Source organism: Strix aluco, chromosome 5 (genome assembly GCF_031877795.1).
Source record: "Strix aluco isolate bStrAlu1 chromosome 5, bStrAlu1.hap1, whole genome shotgun sequence".
NCBI classification, from domain to species: Eukaryota; Metazoa; Chordata; class Aves; order Strigiformes; family Strigidae; genus Strix; species Strix aluco.
The window spans coordinates 62,400,906-62,419,387 of NC_133935.1; positions in this window are offsets into that span (position 1 = coordinate 62,400,906).

Here is an 18,482-nt window from a genome sequence, read left to right on the forward strand (position 1 = left end):
AAGGAGGAAAGGCGGGGGGGGGGGGTCACCCTTGGTCCTCCGAGGCAACCACTACGCGTATTGGAGCCCTGCTTCCTGAGAAGGCCCGACATTGCCTGTTAATGGGAAGTAGAGAATAAATCTGTTTTCTTTTTTTTGCTTCCGCACACGGACATTTGCTTCGCTTTGCTTATATTAAAACTGCTTTTGTTTTACCCACAAGGGTCGGGGTTTTTTCCTATCTTATTTTCTTTCCCCTCTTTGCCCTGTTGAGAAAAAAAGGGGAAGTGGGGGAAAGTGATAAAGTGACTTGGTGGGTACCTGGCATTTAGCCAAGGTCAAACAACCTCAGTTGCAGTTCATTCTATGTTCTCAGATGGTCCTCAAGAACCTTCAGTCAAACTTTAGTTTTCTTGCATATGTTTATTTATATTATAGGAGAAACTTTGTCAACAAGAGACCTGTAAATGGTCTTATCCACGTGCTCACCAAGTGCAGATTTAGTACAAGACTTTGAACATAGTTCTATCTCCTGTAGTATGACAATTTAAAGAGCTATAGATCCTTCTGATGATTTCATGATATCCAGGAATACTGCAAAACCAAGAAGTTCTGCTGATGCTCTGTGAGAGCTTAGGCAGTGCTAATATAGTCTTCTTGCTAGCTACTTTACCTACTGAGAACAGTACTTTGAGAAGAAGAGTAGGACAGTCTGGGAAGAATCCTGTGTTCAAATGGATACGTAATTTAGGTATCTAACGAGGTATGTTAAGACTAAATACCTCAGGGTCCAGTGTAGGTATATCCTTAAGAAGAAGTGAGGAAGTTCTGATCATTTGCAATCTGTGTTGACCTACATGTTAAACTAAAGCCTCAAAGAGCCTCAAATTCTTCAACATGATTTCCAGTGCTCTCGCCTGTTCAGATTTAATCAATAATTACTTTGAGGAGGGGGTTATATGAATAGATTTCTTCCAATCATTTGGTCTCTCATGGTTTAATGATGTGATGATATGTGATGTGGTACAAAAGGAGCTTGTTTTACATGACCTGATGAGCTCTGCTGCTATAAACCACTGTCAATACAGTAAACTTATAATAAGCAAACCTCTGAAAATCAGCACAAGTTATGAAATAAATGCAATTTAAGAGTGAAAAATCAAGGTATTAAAAAAAGGATATTAAAAAATTGAACACATTAAACAATATTTAAGGTAAAATGGAAAAAAATATGAACACATTATTTCATTATCTTTAAAGACCTTTTCTTTCACATAACTTTTCCTTGTTTTCTGAGCAGCCTGGCAAAATGAGAAATTAAACTGTATAATTGTAACATTTTTACTACATAATAAGTATTGAAATTCATAAATTGGTGTGGAGAAAGCTGCCTGACTGATGTCTACAGCTGACCATTTATTTCCCAGGTTAGATTACAGGAATCTAACGTGTATAGGAATATCTAATGTGTATTCCTTTCTTCATTATATGTTTATCTTCTTAGCCACTTTATATTTTTTTTCTCACAAGTCACAGTTCATAAAACAAATATTTAAACTGAGGAAAAGAATTCTGTTAAATATCCTGACAACCAATAATCCACTTGCACAGTTTCAATGCGCAGTTAAAGGAAATCAGTTTTCTCATGTTTTATGATCAGGCATTCCTCCTGGCAAAGGTACTTTAAGAAAATATTTCAGTGGATTAACATTGGAATAAGATATTACTTACGCAAAATGGAGCCAAGATATATCAGTCTAAATGTGTGTTTAAGTGTGTATTCATATGTGTATGCCAATGATAAGGCAAATGACAAGGTGTCTTTTACATCTTTCATGTATGCAACAATTTTGTTCCTTTTACATGAGCAAAGTTTATAAAACAAACTGAGGAAGTCAAAGAGTTTTTGATGGTAGGGCATCTGAGTCCACAGTCTCCCTGTTCATCAATAAGTAAATGATAATTCTCCATCTAATCTTTTAATCTCATCAACGTGTAAATCTTAAAACCAAATTTTAAAAATCACATCTAGGAAGATAAACAGAAATAATTTTCAGGGTAATTTCTGCAGTCTTTTTGAAATACAAACAGTCTCACCAAAACAGGTACCACCACCTCAAGACTATCTTTTAAAACCTTCCAATTATTCTCAAGGAAGTTTACTATTTTAAGAGAAAGGGGCAGAATGTTAGAGTTTATGTCTTTTAAAAAATATTAAGATATTAGAGATATTAAAGATACTGAACTCAGTGTGGCCATAATCTACTGCTGAAAATATGCTGATAAGGATTTTTAGGTATTGTTAGTTCTCTCAGTGATTTCATGTAGATAATTTAGAAGGATAGGGAGAAAACATCTCTGTTTACACAGAATGCACATATGAAAAATTAAGTGGTAGAAGTACACTTCCTGTACAGTCTGCTCTGGTGCTTTCCTTCTTAAAGGACATGAACAACTGTAATCCATCATTCTCAGCCCTAACCTGGTATTTCAGACAACACCATCTCTGTGGATCACTTCTGGAAATGGGACTCAGGCACTTTTGAGGATCTATTCTGAGCCCATTAATGTCTATTTTTGTTTTAAGATGAGAACATCACCTTTGGGATTCCTGAGGAAAAGTCTGGGTTTCTGATCTCTCCCCATAGATATTGGAGGTGGATGCAGACATTCTTGTGCCGAAAAGGGACAAAAACTCCCTATATACATGTATGACTTAGAGCTGTGTGCCTTTCACATGAGACAAAATTATTGCTGGCAGTTGCAAGACTGTATATTTACATGGGCTGAACTTTAAAGTTCAGAAACAATAAAGGAAGGGATGACAGTCAATATATAGGGAAGAGAGTATTACACAATTTATTGAAGGTGACGGCAAGAAACTAAACATTGACCTTGGTAAAAGTTGCAATGGATTTATAGGTATCATTTGATTGTCTATTCTATATTTTAACAGAAATTTGTCAAAAACACATTTTACAGTTTGATCTTTGTATAAGATACATTAGGACTATATAAGGTACAGGTTACAAAGGTGAAAATTATAAGAGCAAGGCAAGAACACAATTGCAAACAAGACAGAAATGTTACCAGAAAAGTTGGAGTCTTATTTCCATTGCTCAGAAGAACAAAGATCAAATCTCCCCCTGAATCCCCACCCAGAGAAAGGGAACAAACCACTCCACAGTTGTACAAATTCTCTATTGTGTAGTGCCAGGTGAAGTGGAGCAATAAAGTCACACAGCTTTAACTGTTCCTGCACAGATTCTGATACACAAGAGAAGATAGCTTTCCCTCACCATATTCATGTGTAATCTCTGTATAATAACTGAAATAATTATTTTTCCCCATGTGTCAGAGTGGCACTTCATTGTTATTTTCCAAGGAGTGCAGCAGTAGGTCATAATTTAAAAATAGTAGACTTTTCAACTTAAAAAAAAAAAAAATCAAACCAAATATTTGCATTTTGGGCCTCAAAAAATATTATTACAACACCATAGAGATGAAAATGATCCTTTTACCATGGTTATTCCCTGAGCTTCTGTTTATTAATACCCACTGTTCTCACAAAATTGCTGTCAATGAACTTTATTCAGAATGACAAAGGTATCTGTGAAATGAGCCTCCAGCTGGAGAACTGAAGGATAGGATACAGTTACATTAAGGAAAAATTATTATATGTAGAGTTTGTGACATTGAGTGTCTTTTACTAAGATTGCTCAACACTTTCCATTCTAAGGCTTTGCTTTCAGTTATTTACAAGGTTACTAAACTTAAATTGTTTGAGTTTTTTTCATGCTAGTATCTGCCTCATGCTAAATTTAATTTATTTATTTTTCTTTGACATGTAAAAATGTGGCCACCCATTTCTGTAAGAAAATATACTATGAGAGCAGGGGCTGGGAATGTGGAAGTGGGGAGTGAACATTATTTGTTCTCATAAGAACTTTCCAAATTATGTTACCAATTACATGGTAATTTCCTAGTAGATGTTTTATAGTGGTTTATTAACTGTTAAAACTGTCAGAGATTTCATATAACCTGAGATTTTCTTTTCACTCCACCTCAGTATCTTGTATTGACCATCTCACTATCTCTTCTGCTTTCAGTAACTCTGCTTAGTTACAGGTACCCAGGAAAAAAGACAAGGGCAGAGGTGATGGAAACTGCCTGAAGATGGGTACTGAAGGGAACTAGTATCCCAGTAAGGAAGATGGAGAGAAGACAGGAAAATAGAGATGAGGAGGATCCCAGGAATCACACAGAGGGGGTTAATCTTAGTAAGTCATGTTTTTAAGAACTTTAACACACTTGCTGTTTTTCTATGAACTCAAATAAGACCAATCTTTCTTGAGTGTCCATGGTACTCCAGATATGGGCTTACTAATTTCTGTATATTTTAGAAGACATGTTTTCCTTTGTATATCTCTGTATATTACTCATAAGAACATGACATTGATAGCACATGTGCAGCTACAGCTTGGGTCTTTTTTTTAGGCAACTGTCTCTCATCCTTTTTGTTGGTAATTGAATACCTTTGCCTTTGAACTTTACCACTTTGACAGTGAAAAATTGACACCTTCTCTCCAAAAGTAGTTTTCTAACCAGTTTCACTCCAACCTTTAACAGTTTCCAGTTTCTTCTAAAAAATATTTCCTTTGGTTGTTTACTAGAATAACACTGAAGAGTGTCAAAAGCCTACAGTTTCTCATCTATATAAGTCTGTTAGCCTGGAATAGAAAGAAGCAATTAGATTAGTCTGACATGATTTGTTCTTGGCAAATCCGTATTGAAGATATATATATATATATTGTTTATCTTCCAGATGGTTTTCTAGTCTGCTTCCTCCCTTTCCTACTGCATGACAGCCTATTCCCAATTTCAGTTACTTCATAAACTTAAACAAGGAAGGTCTGCATATAGGACCTAAAGGTTCTGAGTATGTTGATGCTAATATGATGACATTTATTGGTATATTAACTTTTGCACTTCATTTTTGAAAATCTGGAATATTCCTTCAAAACACAAACAGAAGATTCTAAACTAAACAAAACAAGCGGTCACAATATAAGAAATGGAAAAAGTGAGATTCTTTGTCTTATCCTAATCTTCCTGTTCAAGCATAATCATACAAACATTAACATGGTGGTAAAATTATATTTTATGAGAATAAAATATAATTGTTTTATGACCATTCAGTATTCCAGGTATAGGTATACTCTTTACCCACAAAGGGTTATGTAGTGCAAAAGTATAAGGTAGTTTTTATAATCCTGACCCATTTTTTGACTTTTAATGAAAGTTTTCAAGACATAGATGCTCTTAGAACATGCTGCTGTGACCACCTTTAGTGGATCAGTTTGATGATACCAGCAAGGTGAAGTTATATGAAACCTACAGCACTGCTTGAGGTTCCAGTTGAGAATGTGAATTTTTATATAATCCCCTTCTATAAACAGTCTTTACTTCTTGTTATGTGTTTCTAATCTGTGCAATGTCTAGCACATTAGAGCTCTGGTTTCATGTAATGTGTTTGGGAACGACAATAAATCTATCATTATCATCATCAGACAAGAAATTTTTCAGTAGAGCTCTAAAAACATGTTGATTTAATTCATTTTGGTCTTGTTTTATGAAAAAAAATCTATGCTATGATTGAATCGATCTACTTGCTGTATTAACACAGCCACATGAAAGTCAATGATCTGATGCAATACAGAAGAGTGAACCATCTCCCTGTCAGCAGATGTACCTTACCGAAAAAACACTGAGTAACCAGCATTAGCCCCAATTTAAATAATTATTGCTTTCACATGTATCTTTTTTGTCAAGTAATTGTACATCAGCTGAAAATCACCTTTTTATCTCCGTTGATGTTGCTTTTCTGTTAAAAGATCATACATTAATAAAGGAAGCAATACAGACAATGATCTGGTAGAAAGAGGAAATGTGGACATGCTAACAATATTGCTTTTTGTTAAGACCAAGGAATGAGTTGAAAAAAATCACAACTGGCACAGTCTGTCATTTACAATTGTATGGCAGGTGCAAACATGCCAGACTGACTATTACGTAAAAAATGTGCAGCCCCCTTCTATGAGTGGTCAGTAGGCTTCCCTGAATCTTTATCAGAACAATACCCACAGATATCACTGAAATCACATTCAACTAAAAACTGAAAATAGTATTCAAATCACATAAAAAATTTCCTTTTAAAAAATGTATTCGCTGTTTAAAAAAGAGCAACGGAAGGATTTCTGTAAGTGACAACTGAATTCTAGGCAATCAGAGTTTAAGGACCCAGAATTGTACCCTCATTAATGTTTCATACTGAATTATTTTATAGATGTAAATTCAACATTTTAATTACTCACATTGCTTCACACCTTCCCCACTGTACAGCCTATATTTAAATTCCCAATGGTTTCTGTTCCCTCAGCTTCTCTTTTAATCTTCAAATATCTGCTGAATTCCGTGACTGTCCATTCTCAGAGATTGTTAACTTCTCGTGTCCACATCTTTTTAGCTAATCCTGTATGCATTTTTCAATTTTCCTCACATTTTTTGACTCCTGGTGTCCTATCTGTCATGATTTAACCCCAGCTGGCAACTAAGGCCCACCCAGCCTCTCGCTCACTCTCCCACAGTGGGATGGGGGAGAGAATTGAAAGAGTAAAAATGAGAAAACTCATGGGTTGAGATAAAGACAGTTTCATAGGTAAAACAAAAGCCACACACAAAAGCAAAGTAAAACAAGGAATTCGTTCACCACTTCACATCGGCAGAAAGGTGTTCAGCTACCTCCAGTAAGGCAGGGCTCCAGCATGCATAATGATTACTTGGGAAGACAAATGCCAACACTCCAGACATTACCCCTTTCCTTCTTGTTTCCTTGGTTTTATATGCTGAGCATGACATCATATAGTATGGAATATCCCTTTGGTCAGTTGGGGTCAGCTGTCCCGGCTGTGTCCCCTCCCAACTCCTCATGCACACCCAACCTCCTCGCTGGTGGGGTGGAGTGAGAGGCAGAAAAGGCCTTGACTCTGTGTAAGCACTGCTCAGCTGTACTGAAAACATCCCTGTGTTATCAACACTGTTTTCAGCACAAAGCCAAACCATAGCCCCATACTAGATACTGTGAAGAAAATTAACTCTATCCCAGCCAAAACCAGAACAACATCTCAGTGTCATCTCTACAGATTTCACTCACTTTCATCAGTCAAGCTTCTAAGCAGTCTCTGCCTTCGGCTGTAGTCATATCATGTACCTGCCTTATTGTAAATGCCGTTGTTAGGTTTCCCTTCTCTCCTTTCCTTCACTCCCAGATCTCCAGACAGCAGCGATGAAATAATAAACCTTACTTTCAAAGGCTCTATAGAACCTATAGCTTCCAGAAACACATCTCAATGACTGCAGATGTACCTACTGAACTAGATTCTGCCCTGTAAAATACATAGGCAAATGTGATCTGAGAGTTAGAGTGTCTCTGAAGCCCAATTTTCTTTCTGTGTCACCCTTGCTCCATAGCAGCAACTATTGTAGGAGGTATAGCTGCTTGTGAGTGCTAGGTCTGTTGGGTATGAGAAAATGTGACACCGCTTGTAAGACTGATGGGACAATAATGTTAATGTTGACATTCACTGCAAAAGGCTCCTGGGTGACACTGCTTTCCAGTTGTTATTTAGCATGCAAATGGTGGTGTTTGTCCCACTTGTCTCAATCTTCAAGCCAAGAACTGAAATGAAGCCAATGCTCTGCCCATTCCTTGTTTCCCTCTTCTCCCACAACCTAATGCCTGGTCACTTATGAAGTGGAATATGGTTGGGAACCACAGAAGTAGTTAGCTTTTCCAAGTCAGCCATCCAAAGAGAAAATATTCATTGTAAACAATCCACCCGGACACTCTAAAGAACTTTTAAAATATATTTTCATTAAGTTAGCAGGAAAATTTGGAGTCTAATGAAAGACTTAAGCATGAAATTGAACTTTTCTTTTTCATGAACTTATATTTAGAGCTATCCCTTTCTGATGTGAAACTGTGAATTGGGAGATAATTTGATGCAGTTTAACACCAGTTAGCTGCCACTTTTTCTCCTAGGATTGCTTGCACTTTGGAGAAAATTGTAAACACATTTTTTACAAACACAATGGAAAGCCTCTGTTCTTTATTGTGCTAGCCAATGAAGGTAACCCAATGAAACAAGGAAATACACAGATCTGACAGAAAGCATTTTTCCAGCAGCAACTAAGCAGTAAACAGAAGGACCTACCAGAAAAAAAACATAGAAACACACTATCTTTGCCATATTATCTAGCTGTTTTGGCATTGGCTCAGTCTGTTGTTCTTGGAGTCTTCAAGGAAATTGGTAAGTATTTAATCTATAACACCTCACTCAAAAAACCCCTGTCATCAGAGGAGGAGGATTATTTACAAAATAAGAAGGGAAATATGAAGTGCTTTAGCCCATAGATACGTCCTGGAATAGTGCCCAAAGTCAGTCAGAATGAAATTTTATAATTCTTCAGGAAATTCCATTTTCCCAAATATGTAACCCAAGTACCATAAAATACTAACATTTTTTAAGATGTAGTATGCACAACAGCTCTGTTAAAACAGTTTTTCAGCATTTCTTCAGACCTGAGTACAATGAACTCCTTCATAACTTCATACACTAATAGCTTTTTGTATTTTTAACTTCTGCATCTTTAGTCTCAAAAATTGTATACTTTCTTTATTTATTCCCTTGAAAATTAACTGAGAAGTATTAGTTGGTGATGTAGTAACTACAATGAGGCCTTGGAATCTCACTTCTGAATGAATGTCATGATTTTTAGGGCATCATAACTGTGCAAGAGATGCTAATAGCCAGAAACAACCATCAAATGCTGTTATATGTCAGAACTTCCTTATACTGTCTTTTGCTAGATTTACAAAATTTTCTCAGTTCTTGCATTTATATGGTTTACATGGAAAAACACTTTTATGTACTATAAAATGCCACCTTTTTTTTTTTTTTTTCCTCCCTGTACTGTGCACCATTAGCTCAATGTCCTGAAGTTCTTGTGTTATGATGCTTTAACATTTTACTAAACATGCTATTTCCCATTCAATGTCTTCTCAAAAATGGGCCCTGGTGTCATCTGAACATCAGTGAAAATGACACATATGCTTAAGGTTTTTATTTTCACTGCTATGATGAGGAAATCCAGAAATGTTTCTGCTTGTTACTCCAGGAGATCTGTAAACTCCTGTAACTTAAATGCCACTGACAGTGTTCAAGAACTTGAGTCATTATGACATGCTTATTGTCAAATGTGCCCATAGCGACACTCATCAGTGTCATCTGTTTCAACTCAATTAATTTTCTCAATTGACACGAAAGAGACAATACACCAGTCACAACCGGTCCAATTTTAGTATGATTTCAAGAATGATAAAGTTCATATATCACCTGTGCCAACTTGTGATGCACTTCATCAACTTGAAATTTCAGGAATAAAGAATATGGTGGTAGGCCTGTGTACTCTCTTTTGCTGCTAAACAAGTTTGATATCTATTACTTGTTTCTTTTTTCCTTATACTTTTTAAGATAGATACTTAACTAAAGACAGGAGAGTTTGTGCAAGACATTAGCAAAACTCTGTTAAAGAAAAGCTAGAGCTCCATGCTGCTGGACTTTTTGACATTTATATGTTTCTCTGTGCATCTGGATGTCTGTATTTTTTCTACAAACAGTGGAAAGTTATGAAATACTGCTAACACAATATATCTGTGGCTAATATAAAGCATCCCACATTAGACCAAAACTATGTTGATCAGCATTGTCACTGTTTTTGGCACCCAAGTGTGTTTTTCTCACTAAATTTGTTTCTAATACTTCAGAACTTGAGGCCAAGAGACATTAGCCTTCCCAGACCTGAAGGTCTTGAAGTGAGCATAGGCTCCTCCATGAGTGTTACAAACACTCATAAACACAGGAAAAAAGAGACAGTTGTTAACATTCTTCCAAATAATAGTTTTTTTATTTGCTCTTTTTCAGTCCTTTTTGGTTGTCATTGTCTGTGTATGACACATATTAAAAAGGGAACAACATTTGTCTTGCACAACAGTTACCTTTCTGTCACACTGATAATGCATAAGCATACTTTTGGTGTGGAGAATAACCTTGCACTGGCAGACAATGCTTAGCACTTGAGGTTGGGATATCATGTGACACAAACCATAAATTTATCCTCCTCTGAATACAGAAAAGCACTTCAGAATGTTCTTTTTAATAGAGACTGGAAGCTGACTCTCACTTAGGAATCAGTACAATTAAAGCAATGTCTAATTCTCAAAGCAGTATATTGATCTAATAAAACATAAATTCTATAGCACTTTTTAATCTATATACATCTATGTTTATCTAAATATTTAGCTAGCATGATATGTCACTTGCAGGTCCAAGCCTTCATTACAGGAAAAAGACTCTTCCCATTCTTTCCAAACTCTTTCTTCCTTTTTCACTTACAGTCTTCAAAAGAAGGCTATAGGAAACTGCAACCATGCAATTTAGTTAGAGTAGGTTTCAGGCCCCTAATGGACAAGATGTTACTGTTGATTCTGGCTGATTGTGCTGAAAAGTAAATCTGTTTCTCATAACAGCGTCCACCTAAGTATTAAACTTTGGTCTTGAAGATTTTTTGCAGAGTGCATCAGTCACTCAATATTCTGGACATGTACCACAAGCTGGACTTAAAATGCATATCAGGCATGCATCAATAAACCTTAAGTTTCCCAGAGGTGTATTTAATAGTCATTTTGTGACTGCTGAGTTAGAAAGTCAGGGAATTCTTGTGATGATTTAGATGGTCAGTCTGCTTTTTCATAAGTCAGGGAGGCAAAGGTTTGCTGAGTAGTGGGGAATTCTGCAAGTTTTAGTGTCTGTCCTTTTCCCTTAACTGTTCGCCACCTTTTAAGGCTGAGGTCAGGAACATTCTCTTAACGTGCATTCTGGTACAATAAATGGTATTGATGCAATCTCTTCAAGTGCCATGGAAAAAAATTTCTCAGTGAATTGTGGTTTCTGAGAAGTAGAAAGGGAGTGAGTGCACTCCCTAATGCACTTGTGGGATTCACTGTAGACACAGGCAGTCAGAGAACCTCAGGGAATTTTTAGGATTTGCAATACACAAGCAAGTGCTTTCCGTAGCACAGTATATGCACTAATCCCTGGCTTTTAGCTTGCTGTTGCACTGTCCCTCAAAACCACTTAAGAATCAGGTATCCTTTTCTCTCCCTTACTGCTCAACTCAGAGTAGTGCAGTGAAAAAAAAAAAAAAAGAAAATGGTAAAACCACGCACTGCATTGGAAAGTGATGAGCAAAGATCCTTCAGGACTACCTAAACTATCTTCCATGTTTTCTTCATCTGAATTAGTTGGGAATAATCCATTTCAAGTTTAAGAAGCCACTCTTTCCTCTGAATAACATGACCACTCTTTTTTCATTTCCTCTCCAGGTAAATAGGAAGAGCATAAAGCAAAATCTTTAGCCAAACTTTTATTCCATTCTAAACTATAAAGCTTTTCCCATTTGTCTTTCACATGATATTGTTTCTGTTTTTCTTGTGTTTTGGCACTGTGACACCCAAGGTTGAAATGCTCTCATTTCTCTTCTCATAGCTCCAATGTCTACATATATATATCTGAGATGTTCATTTTAGCTTCCCCTTGTGATCAATGGAGAAAAAGGGACACCTCTAGGGCACTGTTTATCTACTCTGTTTTAGATATCTACATTGGGATGAGTTGAATTTGCCCAAGAATAACTTGTCTGTCTGCATAAGCTTATGGAGTCTAACCAACGAGCTGAAATGTAGATGTATACATAGTAAACATCTGTATTTAGCCAGATAAATCTGACCCAAAATTTCTCTCTCTCATCTTCTTTGGATTAAACTGTATAATTTAATTAGTAATTTCCTGTCTCTAAGCTGCTTTGCTACCAGAAGAAACATTGTTAACATGTATATATTATGATATGGAACAATCAAACCGTGCTTTTACATGAATCATAACTATTTTCTTTGCATGAAAGAAGTACAAATATTAAATATGACACCACTGATGATAGCACTTAAATTGAGTAACTACTTCTATGCCCTTCACACTTTGTTTTATGCAGACTGCTTCTGGGCACTCTCACACGTGTGTCTAACAATGGAATATAGACTGGAAGATGCTGAGTAGAGCTGAAGTATTTTATATATATATATATATATATATATACACACACCTTTATGTACCTTCCAGGTTGTACTTGTTTTGCCTTCCAGTATAGAGCAGAGGAACATTGCTGATGGTGTAGCATGTGAACATCTGTAATTCTATATGCTTCTTAGCAGAACTGACATTGACTCAGTTGTTTCTTCTAGTAAATCTAAGTACTAGGTTGCATTCCTCTTGTTGTCTGAACACTTCCTCATCTCTAGGTAATCCCAGTAGTCATGAGAGTACCTTATGCACCTAAACAAGACCTAGATCACTACAAATATATTATGCTTTCTGAGACCCTTTAAATGTTTGTTTTCATTATTTAAGGTTGCATTTTTACCCCTTGGTTGCTAATATGTGACTAATATGAAAAGTGTTGCTGGTATATGATGGCAGTGAATCTTTTTAGTGAAGACTGATACAAAAAAAATAATTTAAAACTGTCATTAGTTAGTAGTTTGGTATCAGACCAAGCCTTTCCCTGGTCCTTTGTTTGCATCTGACTACTATGATCCTTGTAAGATGATTTAATGATGCTTTTTTTTTTCCCCTTAATAGTTGCCTTTTATTCTTGTTACATGCTTTTTTGATTTATAATTTTGTCCCTACACATTTGTGACATACTTTTTAATTCTTCCTTAGTAACCTGACCTTAGTCCTACATTCTATATTCCTCTGAGTTCTATGGAGAATGCATGATTTAATCTGATCTCTTGGTAGCCTCCCTATTTTTCCTCTGTAGTGAAAGAATTTGTAATTATGCCCTTACTTTTGTTTCTTTAAAGGTACCAGGTCTCTAATTCTTTTGCTTTTTGTTACTGTCCCCAGAAATATACCCTCCTACTTCTCTGAGTTGATTGAACTTTTTACTCCTTTTTACATATTTTCCTGCCCTAGAATTTGTGAAGACTGTTTTTTCAACTTGTCTTAACGAAGTTACCCTCCACAATGGGACTCTCAAACAGTTCTTTTTTATTAGTTATAATCATATATAGGAAAAGCCTTCCTCTCATTTATCCTTTTCCTATAAGAAAAAAAAGTATTGCTAAAGCAAAAGTAGCAGTGTTACACTCAGTGAGCCCAAGGTTCTTTTTAGCCGTTGTAGTGAAACTTTGCAGGTCCTCACATTTGTGGAGAACAGTCTTAAACAGAAAGCCAAATATACTGAAAATAAACAGACAACACTGATAAAATTAAAAATATACCCAAATGAATTCATTATTTAAATTTCAAGATTTTGTAGGGATGACACATGACATTTAAGAGTTCGAGTTCCATTATTGAGTAACAAATCTTAGAAAGATGAAGTGAGGTTTTGTTAGTTCTGAAGTAGGAAGATAATATTTTAAAAATTGAAAATATTTTTAATACACAATTGTTATTCTAACAAAATCTCAAACAGCTTTTTTTTTGTTCATGTTTAAAGGAGTTTCACTAAGAGTTTACTTTCCATCACAGAACGTGTTTCACTGTATTTTCTGGAAGATTATGTAGACTCATCTTAAACAGTATGAAAGCAGAAATTAAGGGCTTGTCTTGAAATTCAATAGGATGGTTTTATATTTTCCATTGAACAAACAAATACAGAAACTCAGTGGATTCCCAAGAACCAGTACATCAACAAGGTATGTACCTGTCAAATATTTCCAAAAATACAATGAAGCAAACTGTGAAATTGTAATGTTTTCATTACTAATAAAATCCACATAAGGAAACTCATTAAAAGATCTGTTGTGCATCTTCAGAATTTCTGACAACCTCCTGCACCTGAGCAGAGTGAATGGAAACTCATTTCCTCTTGCTGGAGCAAGGACACTTCTCACCAAGCTGAGCCGCTGCCATGCACCATCATTTCTCTCCCCTTTGCTTCCTGTGACCCATGCAATCCTCTCCAGTATGTGGACTTATAAAAAAATGGAGATACTATTCCTTTAGTAAATTGCCTCCCTCCTTTTTTTCTAATTCCTCCAAAATTAACCAAAAATAAAGTAGAATTGACAGTTTTATTGCATAGCCGATACCCCTTTCTATGCACAGAAATCTGAAAGTTCCAGTAGTGGACTGAGTAGGAACAGTTCCATAGAAATATGGAGTCAGAAAACAGAGGTATTGAGAGACTAAAGTTGAAGCAAAGAAAATTAAGGTAACATAAGTGTCCTAGACAGATGGTTCTGACTTCTCTCACAACAACCTTCCACTTTCTCTTGAGTAAGAGGGAACAGCTTTTTCCAAGTGGAAGGATATAAGAAGGTCTTTGGCAGAAGTGTCAAAATACTTTCCTTTCTTTTTCCTGTACAATCTGCTTTTTATTTCAGATTTTCAAAGCACTGGAGAAAGTGATTTAAGTAATGTTATCTGCCAGTTTAAGATAACAAACTTAGATTAAGAGTTCTGAGGTAACTTGTCATTACATAAAAAGTTAGGGAACAATCTAGGAATGCAAGCTTGATAAAAATGTTATCCACGCCCCCTCCTTCTCTTCATCTCTCCCTCTATTCCTTTTGCTTTTCTTTCCCCTATTCCTTCCTCTCTTTCTCTTTTGCCAGTGCTCACTTTATGTTAAAGTCTATATCTTCCTGTCAGCAAGAATCTACCATAATTTAAAAGTGATAACAGTAATGCAAGTGAACAAATACTCAACCATCTCATACGGCATAAATGTCAGAAAGGAAATGCTCAGAAAATTGCATGCAACATATAAAATGCAAATGTAATATATAATGTCCCATGTGGAAAATGAAAATGCTGAGCTCACTTCTTGCCCTTTACTTGCCTTTTACTTTGACTGCTACTGCTGAAAAACTAAGTCATAAACTTTCCTGAATCTCAACTCACCTTCACTTCACATCAACAGATAATGAAGTACAGAGGTAGCTGGTTTCTCTCAGAACCAAGAGAAAATGAAGCTTCATAATGGCTTGTTTTATCAGACCCACCTGTTCTGAAAATGCTTTAGTTTGTATTGCCTGGCAAAGCATACACTTCTTTCAGCTTTCTCCTGTCATTAATCTCTCTTGACTATCAACAGTTTCTCCTGCAACTAACCATTAACAATGTGAAGTTGCAATAAGAATTAGAAGTCTTTTACTTTTCTTGTGAAAGAAAAGTGGGTTTCCTTCTTTCCCTGCTATTAGCTAGTGTTTCTCCCCACCTCTCCATCTGCTACTATAATGTCCCAAAGTTCCTAGTAAATGGTTGGGACTTTTTTGTTTGTTTGTTTTCTGAGTAAAAGATGGAGCTGGTCATGCAATATACTTTTGTAACTCCTGTAGAATGCCTATTGGACTAACACATTTTCAGTTACAATATAACATCATAAAACTTGCATGTTTAGATTGATTTCTTTTTAATGTCCTCAGCACCTACCTCAGATCAACTTTTTTTTTTTAGCCTAGTCAGAGCAATTCAGTCATTTCAAAAAGTAATGCATGTTAAAAAATGCTGGAGATCTTAGTCCTTGACATCTTTAATATTCTGTGGTTTGGCAGAAGGCTTAGAATTGGCGGAGGGGCTGCTGTGTGTCAGAAGAGTGCTTTTTGGACTCATCATGAAAATCTGCTTTTCTGAGTCTTCTGAAAAATTGGCAGTGCAGGAACAATTGGTGGTAAGTAGAAGCAATCTTTAATGATTCTGTCCTCCTGGATGGAGCCTGACCCAACCACAAAGCAGCAGCTCCAATGGCATGTTCTTTCCATCACAGAGTTACAGCAGAAAGAGAAGGATTTTGGCCAACACCAAACACAGCCAGTGAGTGGGAAGCAAGCTATGCACATTTGTGACTATCCTTCATGATCAGTGTGAAGGATCTTCCTGAAGGGGAGAGCTGTCAAAATGGGATATAAAAAGGACAAAAGTCAGAATAGAGGGAAAGAAATGGATTCAGCAAGCCTCTTAAGACTGTAGCTCCAGAAAATTACATAAACTGTGGGCAACAATTCTGACACTGGCAACAAACCATGGGACAGATAAACAGAGAGCTAAGGGAGCTTTCAATGGACGAGAACAAGGAAGAGGAAAGCATATGGGGTAATGTCAGGAAGCTGGAACTCTTTGAACAAAGCAATTGAATTATAAACTTCTGTGAGAAAGGGCAGAAAAGAGAAAAAGACCATAAGGGAGAGACATTAATGAACAAGACTCATTCATGACTAGATGATGCATTGCTATGGAAATGGTATGGTTAAAGCCCTTGGAAAGAGGATCCTGAAGGATAACATATGTAAATACATACCTGGGCAAAAGAAATGGGACTGATCCAGGGCACTACGAACACACAGGCATCTTATATGGCTTCCTGCATACTGGACCAGCTGGCACAAACTCCTTTTGTCAGGAATCTCAACATCTCTGTATATTGTATAGGGACTCCAGAGACTTACCTCAGAGCTGTGATTACATTTGGCATTAAGATGTTCAAACATTAGTCTTTACAATGATCTTTCTCCAGCCTTCCCACCAGAGCAACTGTCCATTTTCCTTTTTCCCATATTCACATCCCCCACATCAGTGTAACCATCTGGAAGTTGGAAAGTCAGTCTGGATTTATCACAAATTCAGAACAGAGTGCTTCTGAGGATAAGAGATTTACATTCACCATGTCTGGTGTAACAGGAAGGAAAGGCAGAGCTAGTCTAAAGTGGTAGAACCATACACACATAGCCCTTATATGAACTCTTTGTAAATGTTTTTGTGCTGTGTAAAAACAAAAAAAGAGTCTCCCTGTTTGATCATGTTACAGAGGCTCTCAAACAACCAACCACTAAAAATTAAAAATTTATTAACACAATTAACTAGCTCTCCATAAATTACAGGTCCAAATGTCTGTGAGAGGAGAACAGAACAACTTCCTAGGGTTTAACAACAACCCAACATGCAGAACAAAGCACCACTCCCTAAGGTTTAACAACAACCCCAAACACGCTATCACTCACCTAAGAAGTGAGGGCTCTCAACCTCGAGGACCTGCTCAGGGCAGCATCAAGACCCAAGACACCTTGAGGAACTTCCTTGGGGAGCTTCCCAACCCAAGGGGAGAGCCCCCAACCAAAACATCCTACTCCAGGGGAAAAAACCCCAAATAGCTACCCCAGGGGACTCCATTTATACCCAGGCCAAATCTGACCTGTAGTCAATAGTGGCTCCCATTGGCCAAAGTCCCCAACTACCGTGAAGCCCTGAGAGCAAAGGCAATCAGGAGCTGCTACACTTCAGCAGCCAAGAAGCCCTATTTTCATTGGGTGGGTGCACCTGTCACAGATCAGAATTCCTCATCTGAGTGAAAGTAATTACAGCATAAGTCATAAAGCTTCATTGGTTTTCAAGCCCAAAAAATATTGACCAAATTTAACATGAAGTTCATAATTAAGTGTCCTTTTCTGAAGATGTGGCCCTCAGTGACTTAGCACTTATGAGCAAGATTCACAGTACACATTAAATCAAAGAGAAAGATGCTTATGCTGACCACCTGGAACTGAAAAACAAAAGAAAATTTGCCTAAAAATCAGGTTTTCTTCTTGATGTGGCCCAGCTACAGTCCTTTCTGAAGGGCATACCTCTAACTCCCAGCTACCTGCCCTCACAGCAACTGGGTGTCTCTGTGACTTCTTTAAGAAAGACAGTAGCCCTAATGAAAATGTCTTACTGAATGGAGCAAGTCCCAAGGCTGTCCGTTGACCTGCCTAATTATGCTACCACGATAAGTTCAACTCCCTCCTCAGACTTAGCCTTAAATTCCTTATTTCATATTTCAGTTGCCTCTAGAGAGGTCTTTTAAAATAAATACAGTTAATATTTTTAAAATTACAAACATGTATTTTTCCTTGACTTAATCATAGCTGGCTGGAGTATTATTAAACCTAAAAAAACCCAAACAACAACAAAAAACCTAATTTGGACACAGAACAAGATGGAGTTTCCCCTGAATAGGACAATTCAAATTATTATGCAGGTGTGAAAATTAAGAGTTTATATCTCAAATGTTTTGCATCCTTAACTATTGTGGTTTTTACCACGGAACAAATGTGTTAAGATAATGTATTCTAATTTGGTACATTTTATTGAACTATTACGTAGTACAACCGATCCCTGCAGTTTTAATGTGAAGAATTTCCACTTAAGAGAGCAGAAAAAGGTCCTTATGTTTTCATATCCTTTCCATTTTTAGGTTGTTTTTTTCTTTTTTCTCACAAAACAGTTTTCCTTTTCCCTTCTTTCACAACATAATAGAAACATGTGACAAGGCAATAA